The sequence below is a fragment of the Ambystoma mexicanum genome, chromosome 8 (assembly GCF_040938575.1).
Source record: "Ambystoma mexicanum isolate Mex_15411 chromosome 8, UKY_AmexF1_1, whole genome shotgun sequence".
Classification (NCBI taxonomy): domain Eukaryota; kingdom Metazoa; phylum Chordata; class Amphibia; order Caudata; family Ambystomatidae; genus Ambystoma; species Ambystoma mexicanum.
Genome location: NC_090929.1, coordinates 1,203,211,686 through 1,203,225,135, shown reverse-complemented (window position 1 = coordinate 1,203,225,135; position 13,450 = coordinate 1,203,211,686).

Here is a 13,450-nt window from a genome sequence, read left to right as displayed (position 1 = left end):
ACAACCGCCACACCCAAGACTCACGCCTAGTGCGGGTAGTAGGGATTTCCTCTACATCATCCTCTTCTTCCTCCTCTGCATCCTCACTCCTGTTCCCCTCTTCAGGCCCTTGGGAAGGTGGTGGTGGTGGAGGGGGTGGGGGCGGTGCTGAGGCAGACACAGCACCAGGTGGGAGCAGTGGAGCCACAGAAGCCATCAGGTTGAAGATGGAAATCTGCAGGTTGCAGCAAAAATCTCTGTGCTCTGTATAATAGCCAGAAACACAATGAGAATAAGCTCTAGGGCGTGGTCTTTTATAGGGTTGCTTGTGCGCGGTCCACGGAAATGTGCGCTGTTCGCGGACAGATCGAACACAAAAAAGGTTCAAACGGTTTCAAAAAGTATGTATAAACTTATAATTAGTATGTGGGACTTGTGCTATGGTGACTTTTTATTGACAAATATTGTGGAATGTACTTTTAAATTGTTCGGGGACACGAACAGTGTCCGCATTCAGAACACGCGATCAGCGTGGGCGCGGTCACATGGTCGCTTTGCAAACATGTTTGCGAAGGAAGCGGCTGTCCGCAAGACACCAAATGCACGGGCATTGGTTTGCGCATGCGCATTGATGTTCTACGGACAGTGTTTGGGTCCTGAAGTAATTAAAAGTGCGTCAGACGTCAAACAAACAGTTACGGACAGGCGTTTGTTCTTAAAACAGTGTCATCTTGCTTGCAAACAATATGGACAGGCATAGTGTCCTCAGAACACCTCCATTTTCGTTTCTTTATGAACATTTCAGGACACTGCATGTGTTCTTAGAACAGTTTCAACTTGCTAACGAACACTATGGACAGGTATAGTGTTCTTCAGGACACCTCCATTTTCGTTTATTTACGAACATTTCAGAACACCAATTGTGTTCTTAGAACAGTTTCAACTTGCTAACAAACAGTACGGACAGGTATAGTGTTCTTCAGGACACCTCGATTTTCGTTTATTTACGAACATTTCAGGACACCGCGTGTGTTCTTAGAACAGTTTCAACTTGCTAGCGAACAGTACGGACAGGCATAGTATTCTTCAGGACAGATCCATTTCCGTTTATTTACGAACATTTCAGGACACCAATTGTGTTCTTAGTACAGTTTCAACTTGCTAGCGAACTGTACGGGCAGGTATAGTGTTCTTCAGGACACCTCCATTTTCGTTTAATTATGAACATTTCAGGACACCAATGGTATTTTTAGAACAGTTTCAACTTGCTAGCGAACAGTACGGACAGGTATAGTGTTCTTCAGGACAGCGCCATTTTCGTTTATTTACGAACATTTAAGAACACCTGCACTGTCCGCGGACACCTACATTGTTTTTTTTTTTTTAAACGGAAACTAATTACAACACAATATAAAAATATAACTTTATGTAACATATAATTAATAATTTATGACAAAGAAGGTGAGGCAGAAACGGAAAAAAAACAGGAGAATTAGGGGCTTCAACATGATTGGTATCAGGTGAAGAAGGGATAGAAGTCTCATCCAAACGTTTTGGGTTATGGAGAGGATTTGGGGATAATTGACTGGGATATGGTTAGGGGGAACAAGTACATGTGGGACAATGGTATGAGGTTTTTGTTTTAAAATGATCTTCAAAAAAAGTTTTTAAATTATTAAAATTGGTCAACAATAAATCCATTTTCTCTTTTATCCTGTCAAGCTTGTTATCCGTAACAGTTTCTTCAGAGGTATTTTCTTTTTTGGCATGCGCTGTACAAAAAAATATATATATGTTAAATGTATATGAAATAATAATAATTAAATGGTTTATATTGTAAAGTGTCTACCATTAGTTTCACTATCTTGTGACATGTCCTCATGTGGGAAATGCTCCTCTAGCCATTCCAGAGTACTAGACATTTCTGTAAGAAAACAAAAGATAATATATTTTTTTTTATCTAATACAAAAAGTTTATAAATATATGAGTAAAATGAAGTACACTTACTATTTCAGGTAAGATATGTTTTAAGTTTCTCAAAAGAAAGTTATTTATTTTAGTGTTAAACAAAATGAAACCACTAACAAAACTAATAACTAAATTACAAAAAAGACTTCTCAATAAACAAAATGTCAACAGAAAGAACTTCTTAAGTATCTGCGAAGGTGAATGGAATCACACTACGAGCACAGAACCATACTTTCATGAAGAAGCGTACACACAAAAGCAAACAAATACAATTGCCATACATAGCAGTGGTCGAGGTTATGAAAAAGTGAATAATACCATAATGGAACAAGAAGTACTCCTTACAGAAATATGCCCTGAAAACTTAGAATTACCCATCCATTCAACTGAATCAGAACATCTAGTGTACAAATGGCCATGCACGTCAGTGTGTAACATTCCCAAACAATTTTTCAAGTCTGTATGCCAATTCCTCAATCAATATGTAAAAAGCAAAGACAAAATAAAAATTTAACTACTGCAAAATATGGATACCTGTCCAGTGCGCAAGTACACAGGACTACAAGGACATTCATTGGCCTGCATTCCAGTACCTACTTGTAAAACCACCTTCCATGATATCAAAAGGATATCAACACATCATTAAAATTTAAGAAATCTAGTTTATAAACTGTACTATGCTAAAAGTCCTGCTTTAGCACTAGCAAATTTAAATAACATTCTTCTACATGGTACAGCAAAAGGCCTACTTGAAGAAATTGACTATATCCAGAAAAAATATTTTGAAAGTGACAGCCAATTACAGAATGAAATAGCTTTAAACCAAATTAGCAACAATTCTACACATGGCAACCTTTTACTAAACACATACAAAAAAGAAATACTAAAATTTAAAAGTACATCAGCTGAAGTACCAAACCATGTGTGTGTGTGTTGCCGCAGAACTTTTTATAAAAGTAACACAAAAACTGTAGACCTATCATACAAAATAGAAGACAATGAAGATTCTAAATGGTTTGAATTAGCTCTCTACCTTGTAGCAGAAAACAAATATGAAATAACTGACCCCTTAATACTTTGCAGTTACTGCACTATAAAACTTGACAACAACCAAACTCCTTCACGTGCTATCACAAATAATTTGGAATTATACCCACTACCATAACCCCTACAACAACTTAATGTATATGAGAGCATCATAATTCAAACGGTGCACACATTTCAAGCAATAATACGCCTTCAACCACAAACAGCAAAATTACCTCCCTCTGAATTGGTAAAAGGCATTTGTGGAAAAGTAATTTATTTACCATTAGATTTAAAAGAAAATGTGCATACTCTAGGAGTGCAACGTCCAATGCAGCAATCTTTAATTATCTTAGTAAATGGAGTACCTACCAAAGACTAAAAAATATGGCAACAGCTGGTAGATTTACATAAAGTTAGACATGCCTTGCAACATCTTAAAGAGGATAATTAATATTACAAAGAAATTAATATTGAAGAAAACTTGAAGGATGCAACTGAAATAATTCACGAAACACAAGAAGCTGGTCAATTTGAGCTCCTAGATCCTACTACAATATCAAATACTTTAGACCATTATACAATTCATCCTTTGCACTCTAATGACACCATAGAAGATGCACTGGAAACATACCAAATGCGTCAAACAAAAGGATCACCAATCAGCATATGGGAAAAAAGTATAGAAGCACATGCTTTTCCTCTACTCTTTCCTACTGGCAAAGGAGGAAGGTACGATGATAGACCTATTGAAATATCAGCTTCAGAATACGGCTCATTACGGATGTATTCTGAAGATCCCAGATTTAGACAAAATGTGGAATACATATTCCACCTACTCTTTGAACGTGAACTAGCAACTTTATGTTACATGGTTGCACACGTATTAAAATCAGGATCACACTTTCAAAATGTGACAGCTACACAATTATTACAAAAAGTGCAACAAAAGGATGAGATTTTACAATCAAATATTACAAATCTATCAGCAAATATGCGTGGTACTAAAGAGTACTGGTTTCGACGTCATGGAGATGTACGTTGTGTGATCAGAAACCTTGGGCCACCCACTTGGTTTGTTACATTAAGTTGTGCAGAATATGCATGGGAAGATTTACATGATTTCCTACGCATATCAAACAAAAACAAAACAAACATAGATATACTAACACCTGGAGAACTTTGTTCTTTGGATCCTATTAATGTTTCAAGATATTGTCACCATTGCTTCATTGCTATGCTACATTTTATTTGTAATAAAACTGTTCCTCCCCTTGGAGAAGTGCAACACTTCTTTTGGAGAAAGGAATAACAAGCCAGAGGAGCACAACATATCCACATGCTTTTATGGATTAAAGATGCTCCTAAATTTGGTCAAGACAGTGATGCCACTGTTTTACAGTTTATTGAAAAATATGTCACTTGTGAAATTCCATCGGAATCCACAAATAGTGATCTTCATCCACAAATTTTACAATTTCAAAGACACAAATGAGGAAAATATTGTCATCGCAAATACAAAAACAAAGGGAACTACTACACCAAATGCTGATTTGGTTTCCCTAGACCAGTTACAAATACAGGTCAAGTGAACAACCTCATGTCTTCAGTTAGACATAGTGTTAAAGGTAGGTCACCTAAAAATACATATTACATAAACGAAAAGAAGAAGAAAAATATATCAATGATTAGAGTTCAATCAATGCCCACTTATGGAATACAAACATAGATGTGAAGTACATTGCAGCCAATTCTACTGCAGTTGTACAATGTGTCACAGCATACTTAACCAAAGCAGAAAAGACAGAGCTCCAAGACCTCTGGAATGACCTGTCATCAGATAAAACAGTGTCTCAGAAATTATACAGCTTGGGCATAAAAATGCTCTCCCATAGAGAATGTGGATCATATGAAGCAGCTGATCGTTTAACTGGTACTGCATTGTATGGTAAATCTGAAAATATAGCATGGCTAAGTCTTGGTCCAGCTAAATCTAGAAAAAGAGTTCTAAATTCCTACGAAGATATAGAAACAATAGCCAAAACTGATCCTAACAGCCATGACATTTTAAAAAACAATTTATTGGACACATACTACCCAAACAGAAGTAATACCTTTGAAACCATGTGTCTATACCACATAGCCCAAAACTTCACATACAAAAACAATATAAAACCTGATGAAAAAAAAGGTAAATACAGAGTGACAAACTGTGAAGGCAGCTTAGTTAAACTCACTAAACCAAATTTAATTAATCATATCAAATTCTCATTAAAGACTCCTCAACATAAAGAAGTATATTACATGTCCCTGCTACAACTCTTTAAACCATGGAGAAAAGAAGAAGAAATACTAGATAACTATGACTCATATGAAGATGCTTTCAAAGCAAATGAAAGCACTATAACTGATGTAAACTTTACACAGTACAAAATAATGTTGCACAATGAACAGCAACACGAAGGAGAACTCCAGGCCCAACTAGATAAGGGCACTCCTGACAGTAGTCAACCTTCTGTAACAGGAAGCCAAGAACCACTGGGAGAGCCGCTAATAGCAAATGAGGCAGAATTAGCTATGATAGAAGTAGAAAACACCATGTGTCAGTATGAAGATAAAGAAGACTTAACTATACTACAATCAAAACTAAACAATGAGCAACGTAGCATTTTTCAAGAAGTAACAAAACAAATTGCACATGGTCTACAGCACGAAAATAAAGAATGTTCCTGCCATAATTATAAACCTATACTGCTGTACGTCAGTGGTGAAGCTGGTTCTGGCAAAACATTCCTAATCAAAATCATCAGTAAGTTCCTTCAACAATTGACAAACAACAAACTGTCAGCTGTTGTCACTGCCCACAGAGGTTTAGCTGCCTACAACATAGGTGTTGTCACGTTACACCGATTACTACTATTGCCAGTAGAACACCAAAACAAATTAGACAGTTACAAACTTTCTGCAGAAGCTGCAATGGAACTACGCAAGGTATTGAAACACATGAAAATGCTACTAATAGATGAAGTGAGCATGGTCTCCAACCTAATGTTGGCTTTGAGTCACCTCAGATTACAAGAAGTACTCAAAACAAACTATGAAGAGCTCTTTGCAGGAAAACACATTATTGTTTTCGGAGATCTCCTTCAATTGACACCAGTAAAAGGTGAGCCTATTTTTAAAACATTAGGACACAAACTCTGCTGTAAAACTGTTGGCAGCATTGGAAATGTCAACCTTTGGAAACATTTCCATTACAGAGAATTGACAGAAAACACACGGCAATCTGCAGATCTCACTTATGCCAACATCTTAAAAAGTATCAGAGTTGGTATACTTTCTAAAGAAGCAGAAGCAATATTGAAAACTCGGCACATTAATGCACTTTATAGTGATAATGCATGTGCTACAGATGTTATGGAACAATTAGCCCACAAACATGTCAATTGTATGGACTTAATGCCAACTCTTGCAAGCTCTTTCAAATTCAATTAAATAATGTTAAGTAAAGAAATGCAACCAATAATGGTAATTAGCGCCATAGACAAACTAGATGTACATGGTATGACACTACCTATGTGTGACCAAGCCACAACAAGACTAAATAGTTTAGAAAAATCAATCTCAAACACAGTATGCTTAGAAAAGATATTAAAATGATTCTTAAATTGCAGAGTAATGCTTAAACGTAACCTTGACGTGGACCAAGGACTAGTTAATGGAGCACTGGGTACAGTTGTTGGCTTTCAAACATACCCACGTGACAACAAAATTCAGTTTGTCAATATTCTCTTTGACAAACTTTCAGAAGTAAAAAGGATAAGACGCTCAACAGCTCGATTCCTTCTCTTTAAAGACATGTATGTACGTAGAGAACAATTTTCTCTAACTCTTGCATACAAAGTCACAATTCATAAATCACAAGGTCTTACCCTAGATAAAGCAATGATAGATATTGGTAACACAGTCTTTAAAGAAGGCATGAGCTACATAGCACTATCACGCTTACGTAGACAGTCTATTTCTAATCAGCTTTGATGCAAGTAAAGTAAACACTGATATTCCTTGCATTTTAGAATGCAATAGACTTCACTCACTATACACCCCCATCTAAACACATATTCTGTTCCACAAAAAGTAAAAGGTTATAAAAGAAAAATAAATCAAACAGAAATGCAACAGGATGTCACTGCAAATCCACCAAAGAGAGTAAAAGAAACTAATACTTCATGAAGTACCACAAGCAAAAACAAATCAATTAGGGAGAGTAAACCAGGTACCTCTTCAAAGAAGGAAGACAAACTCCAAAAAAAGCAGTCAGATACAGAACTACCTGGTCCATTTAAACTCTCAAATATAGTGGGTGTAAGTTGCTACGCAAATGTAGCAATGAATATTCTATTTCAATTACCACCAATTGTTGACAACATTTACTTACACAGTACAGACCAATTGTGTTTGCAAATGTTAGGACTTCACAGAAATGCAGCAAACAATCCTGATAACACATATAGTGTATATGGAATAAGACAACAATTGGACTACTCTGCTGGAATGGTGAAATTCACCATAAACTCACAGGAAGATCCACGAGAATTTCTAATGTACTTACTACAAGTACTGGAAAATAAAAACATACCTATAAATGAAATCTTCCAGATTTCATACATGTGGAAACATACATGCACTCTCTGCAACAATGTGACACAAGAACAAATCCCCAATGAATGCTTTGTATATATATCAATACCTAATTGTGAATCCATTCCATTTCAGCAACTTGTACAAAATGCAAACGATGGTAGATTATGTTCTACCTGCAATTCAGATAATCGCTCCACGTTACTAATACAAACACATAGTAAATACGTAATACTAATGCTTCTACGTTACAATGCAGATGGTACCAAAAACAACTGCAAGCTGACTGGATTCACACACGGTCAAGTATCACTTGGTAAGAAAACCTTCACAACAATAGGTATAATCTACCACGCAGGAGCCACAACCAATTCAGGGCACTACACTTTGTATATATATCAATACCTAATTGTGAATCCATTCCATTTCAGCAACTTGTACAAAATGCAAACCAGGGTAGATTATGTTCTACCTGCAATTCAGATAATCACTCCACGTTACTAATACAAACACATAGTAAATACGTAATACTAATGCTTCTACGTTACAATGCAGATGGTACCAAAAACAACTGCAAGCTGACTGGATTCAAACACGGTCAAGTATCACTTGGTAAGAAAACCTTCACAACAATAGGTATAATCTACCACGCAGGAGCCACAACCAATTCAGGGCACTACACTGCATATATAAAAAAGAAATGTGGATGGTTTGAATGTAATGATAGTACCATTACTCTAAAGCAGAGATTACCAGCAAATCTTACAAACGCGTATTTAATGTTCTTAAAACCAAAATATGATAACTAAACTGTACTTAAATCCTAAGTAAACTTGTAGTAAAAAAATGTAAACTGTTAGAATATTCCAAAAGCTATCTAACTGCCCAAAGATTCTACAACAACTAATCAGATAAATGAATACCAGTAAATTAGAGCAAAAAATAGACAGTTAGAATACGCCAATTGGTATCTAACTGTCCCATAATGTAACAATACCCAAACAGATAAATCAATACCACTAAAATATATTAAAAAAATAGGCAGTTAGAATACACATACTGGTATCTAACTGCTTCAAAATTTTCTAATATCCAAACAAATAAATAATATGTTACTGCTACAAAGAAATGCAACAAGCCAATTTATAAAGCATTACCCAGAAACAACAAGTGAACACTGAAAACAAACAAACAAATAAACTGTAGCAGAACAGAAAAAGATTTTTTTTAATCCAACATGGATTTTTTTTCTCCCACAGACCCAATGCTTTTAGCAACGAACACAGAAACTGAGCAAATTGCACAGTACTCTGGTTTGTAATCTACTAAATATGAGGGTCCAAAAAAAATGTTGATTATACAGTGTAATAAGTCATTACAAAATACTAATACTAACATTTTCTTTTAACACAGAAATTAACAAGAAATACATGTACTCCAGTTACTAAACCAAACAGTAAGTATATTATACACTCTATCCCCTGGCCACAACCATTGCAGCATATCACACCCACAGTATCTTATAACTTTGTTCCTTATAAATTTGTTTTGACCCAAAGTAATAAGCAACTATAAGTGTGATATCACACCCATAGAGTCAAACATTTCAACTATGGCCTATGGAAACTTTTAATGTCCACGGACATTATGAGTGTTCTTAGAACACTTTCAACTTGCCAGCGAACAATACGGACAGCATCTTCAGGCCACCCCCTACGAACATTTCAGGACAACGCGAGAGTTCTTAGAACACTTCCAACTTGACAACGAACAATACGGACAGCGTCCTCAGAACACCTCCATTTTGTTTATTTACGAACATTTCAGGACACCGCGAGAGTTCTTAGAACACTTTCAACTTGACAACGAACAATACGGACAGCGTCCTCAGAACACCCCATTTTGTTTATTTACTAACATTTCAGGACACCGCAAGAGTTCTTAGAACATTTTCCACTTGACAACGAACAATACGGACAGCGTCTTCAGGACACCCCCTACGAACATTTCAGGACACCAGTAGTGTTCTCAGAACACATTCAACTTATCATCAAACAATACAGACAGAGTCCTCAGAACACCCCCATTTTGTTTATTTGCTAACATTTCAGGACACCACGAGTGTTCTTAGAACACATTCAACTTGATAAAGAACACAACGGACAGCATCCACAGGACACACCCATTTTGTTTATTTGAATACATTTCAGGACACAGCAATTGTTCTTAGAACACATTCAACTTGCCAGAGAACAATACGGACAGCGTCCTCAGGACACCCCCTACGAACATTTCAGGACAACGCGAGAGTGCTTAGAACACTTTCAACTTCACAACTAACAATACGCACAGGGTCCTCAGGACACCCCTACCAACATTTCAGGACACCGCGAGAGTTCGTCGAACACTTTCAACTTCACAACGAACAATACGGACAGCGTCCTCAGGACACCCCCATTTTGTTTATTTGCGAACATTTCAGGACACCGTGAGTATTCTTAGAACACATTCAACTTGCCAGAGAACAATACGGACAGCGTCGTCAGGACACCCCCATTTTGTTTATTTGCGAACGTTTCCGGACACCTCGAGTGTTCTAAGAACAGTATCAGCTTGCTTCTGAACAAAACGGACACATATTGAGTCCTCAGAACACCCCCCATTCAGTTTATTTAGAACATTTCAGAACACCTGTGATGTCTGCAGACAAATCAAACACAACAAGAATGTCTACCACATGAAAAAACACAACTTTCAACCTATCTCATACTCTCCCACCCTCCCTGTCTGCGGATGTCTGTGAATCCAAGATGGCGGGCGCCACTGAAAATCTGACGCGCTTCATGCTCCACACCGTCCAATCAGCGAACACGTTGCATGTCCGCGGACATGACATAAGCCGATCGGCCAATCAGGGAAGTGTGTCCGCGGACCGAACACAGACATCACTAATTTTGTACGACCCATTTTTTCATCATTTTTTAAAAAACTACTGGACCAATTTTCACCAAATCTGGAAAAGCATGCTTTCAGGACCAAGCCGCTGCTCCTGGTCCAAATTTGGTGAAAAATTGTCCAGCGGTTTGGGCTGTAGGCACGAGCAAAGATTTTTTCCCATTCAGTCTATGGGAAAAAAATAATTTTTGATTTTGGGACCCCCCCCCTATAACTTTTTCCTCCCTGGACGAATCCTCACCAAACTTTTTCAGAGTGGGCCATATACTTTTTTTTGTAAAGTTTGGTGAGGATTCGTCCAGGGGGAGCGAAGTTATAAGCCACACAAAAAGTGCTCTTCCTATGGAAACACCAACTTAACCATAACTACATGGCCACTACCGTGGCCATGTAATATGTATATATATATATATATATATTTATATATAATGGGGGGTTGCATGGGGTTTCCCCCCGCATATATGCAACAATTCACCTTCACAATTCGGTCAATTGTGCAAAGGTCAATTGTAATTCGATCTATTGAAGTTTGAACAATTCGTATACAACCTTCTCTTTACCATGCAGGGCAGACAATACAGAATTACCTCTCAAGAAGAAGGGCTGGCTCTGCTTCAAATAGAAGATCAACAATTGGACGCTGCTCCGGAGACTGTGGACAAGTGCACTTCTCAACAAAACAAACCATGGGAATGATCAACGGCAACTCTTTGGGGGAAAAGGGACAGGGCGCAACAACAAAAAGACTGGAAAACTCGACTTTGTGGCCCCGTTCCTCATCAGAAGGATGTGTTGCACAATCAGGGAAGTAGATAAGAAGGTACGAAATGTGCTTATGAGTGGATATGAAGCCTATTTGAGCCAGGGTCTCGGAACATATCATCTTGAGATCAATCTGTTCAGGTAACAGATGGGAGTACTAGGATGCCCCGCAGGCTACCTTGGGGTTAAAGCTGACCCGCGGTCGGGACCTTGTACCTTGGTAGTGATTAGCAATTGCAGCTCACTCCAGGGGACTATTTTAAGGGGTGTAGAGGGGGAAGTTGGGGTTAGGGTGGGCGGGAAAGGAAGGGGAGGTTTGCCCATAGGGGATCGATGGGGGGTTTCAACGTGGTGTTCGGGGCCTCAATGCCCCGGCAAAGCACAGGAAACTGGATGCACTATTGGGGCGTCACCAACCGGACTTGGTGGCGCTCCAAGAGATGCACATCTGTCAAAAGTATAGATCAAAATTTCATTTGAGGCGCTATCCTATGCTGATACAGTCTAATGCAACTAATAAGGTTGCTGAGGTGTTAATAGTGATGTGTCTACTGTTATAGCTATGGGTTCAAGGAAATTTACAGTGGCCTCTATTTGCATTCCTAATACTGGTCAGGAGGGGTTTTTGAAGTTCACCTTGACACTATTGAAAGCTTTCGGGGAGGCGGAGATAGTTTTACTGGGGGATTTAAATTTAGCTTAGGACCCATCTAGGGACCGTAGCGCCACTACTGCTCAGCACAACTGTGGCCTTCGATTGCTCTCAAACAGAAAGTAGTGGATCCCTTACTAGTGGATATCTGGCCTAATATCAAAGGTGAGGATCAGGGATATACTTTTTACTCCCATGTCCATCGGTCCTTTTCTCGCATAGATTAAGTCTGGGTAACAAAGCCTCTTTTGGGTCTGGTAACACAAATCTTCTGTCTTGTGATGTCATTATCAGATCCTTTTAATAGATCTGGCATTGGTCTGGAAGGCACAGGGGGCCTGGGCCTGGAGATTTCCATATGAAATTTTGGGGGATGCTATTGTAGCAAAAAAGATGGAGGCTAAGATTGTAGAGTACTTTGAGCTCAATCAGTCACAAACAACATCACCAAATAATATGTGGGATGCTTTAAAAGCAACAATCTGTGGGACTCTCATAACCGAAATGTTGTATAGACACAAGCAGAAACTTGCCTTGGGAATAGAATTAGAGCAAGAGTTAAAAGAAATAATGAGTAAAATGGAAACGAAAACTAATCCGTCTATCCAAAGGGTTTACAGAGCGGCCACTGGGAAATTAAATTTACTCCATGCCAAAAAAGCTGAAAGGTCTTTATTATACCTCACACAACATTTTTATGTATAGGCCAACAGGGATGATAGTTTGCTGGCCAAACTATTCAATCAATATGAACCTCTTCCGGGGACTCACTTATAGAAACACCCCAGATTATTACGCAATGTTTGAATTTTTATTGAAACCTACATGGGTCAGAACACCCTGAGCGCTGCATACAGGAGCTCTACTTGGCATCGGTTACTCTACCCCAAATAAAATATGAGGAACGAGAAAGCCTTGAGGGAGATATTACTGCTGAGGAAGTATTATGGGTTATAAATGCTCTCCCCCAGAACAAATCCCCGGGTTCGGATGGTTTCTCTGCCAATTTTATAAAACCTTTTGGAAAATGTTGATCCCACGACTTGTATATCTATTGAACTAATTTCCACAATCAGGGTATATTTCCCCTATTATAGAAGAGGCAAAAAATGTTTTAATTATAAAACCAGGGAAAGATCCAGCCGGGTGTGGCTCATACCGCTCCAACGCCCTTATACATTTAGATTTAGATGCAAAAATCTACTAAAAAATGTTGGCCAATAGATTAGAGAACTTGCTCCCCTCAATAATACATTCAGGTCAGCGGGTTTTGTAAAGAATAGGCAGGCCCACGATAACATTAGACATACTTGTCATATTTTGGAAAAAGGAGCAAAAAAGGGCTCATCAAAAGCAGCTCTCCTTTATCTCGACGTTGAGTGGTCTTTTCTTTTTTTCAGCGCTAACAAAGATGTGCTTTGGCCCAATAATTGTGGAAAAATAAAGGTCAATTATGAGAATCCAAT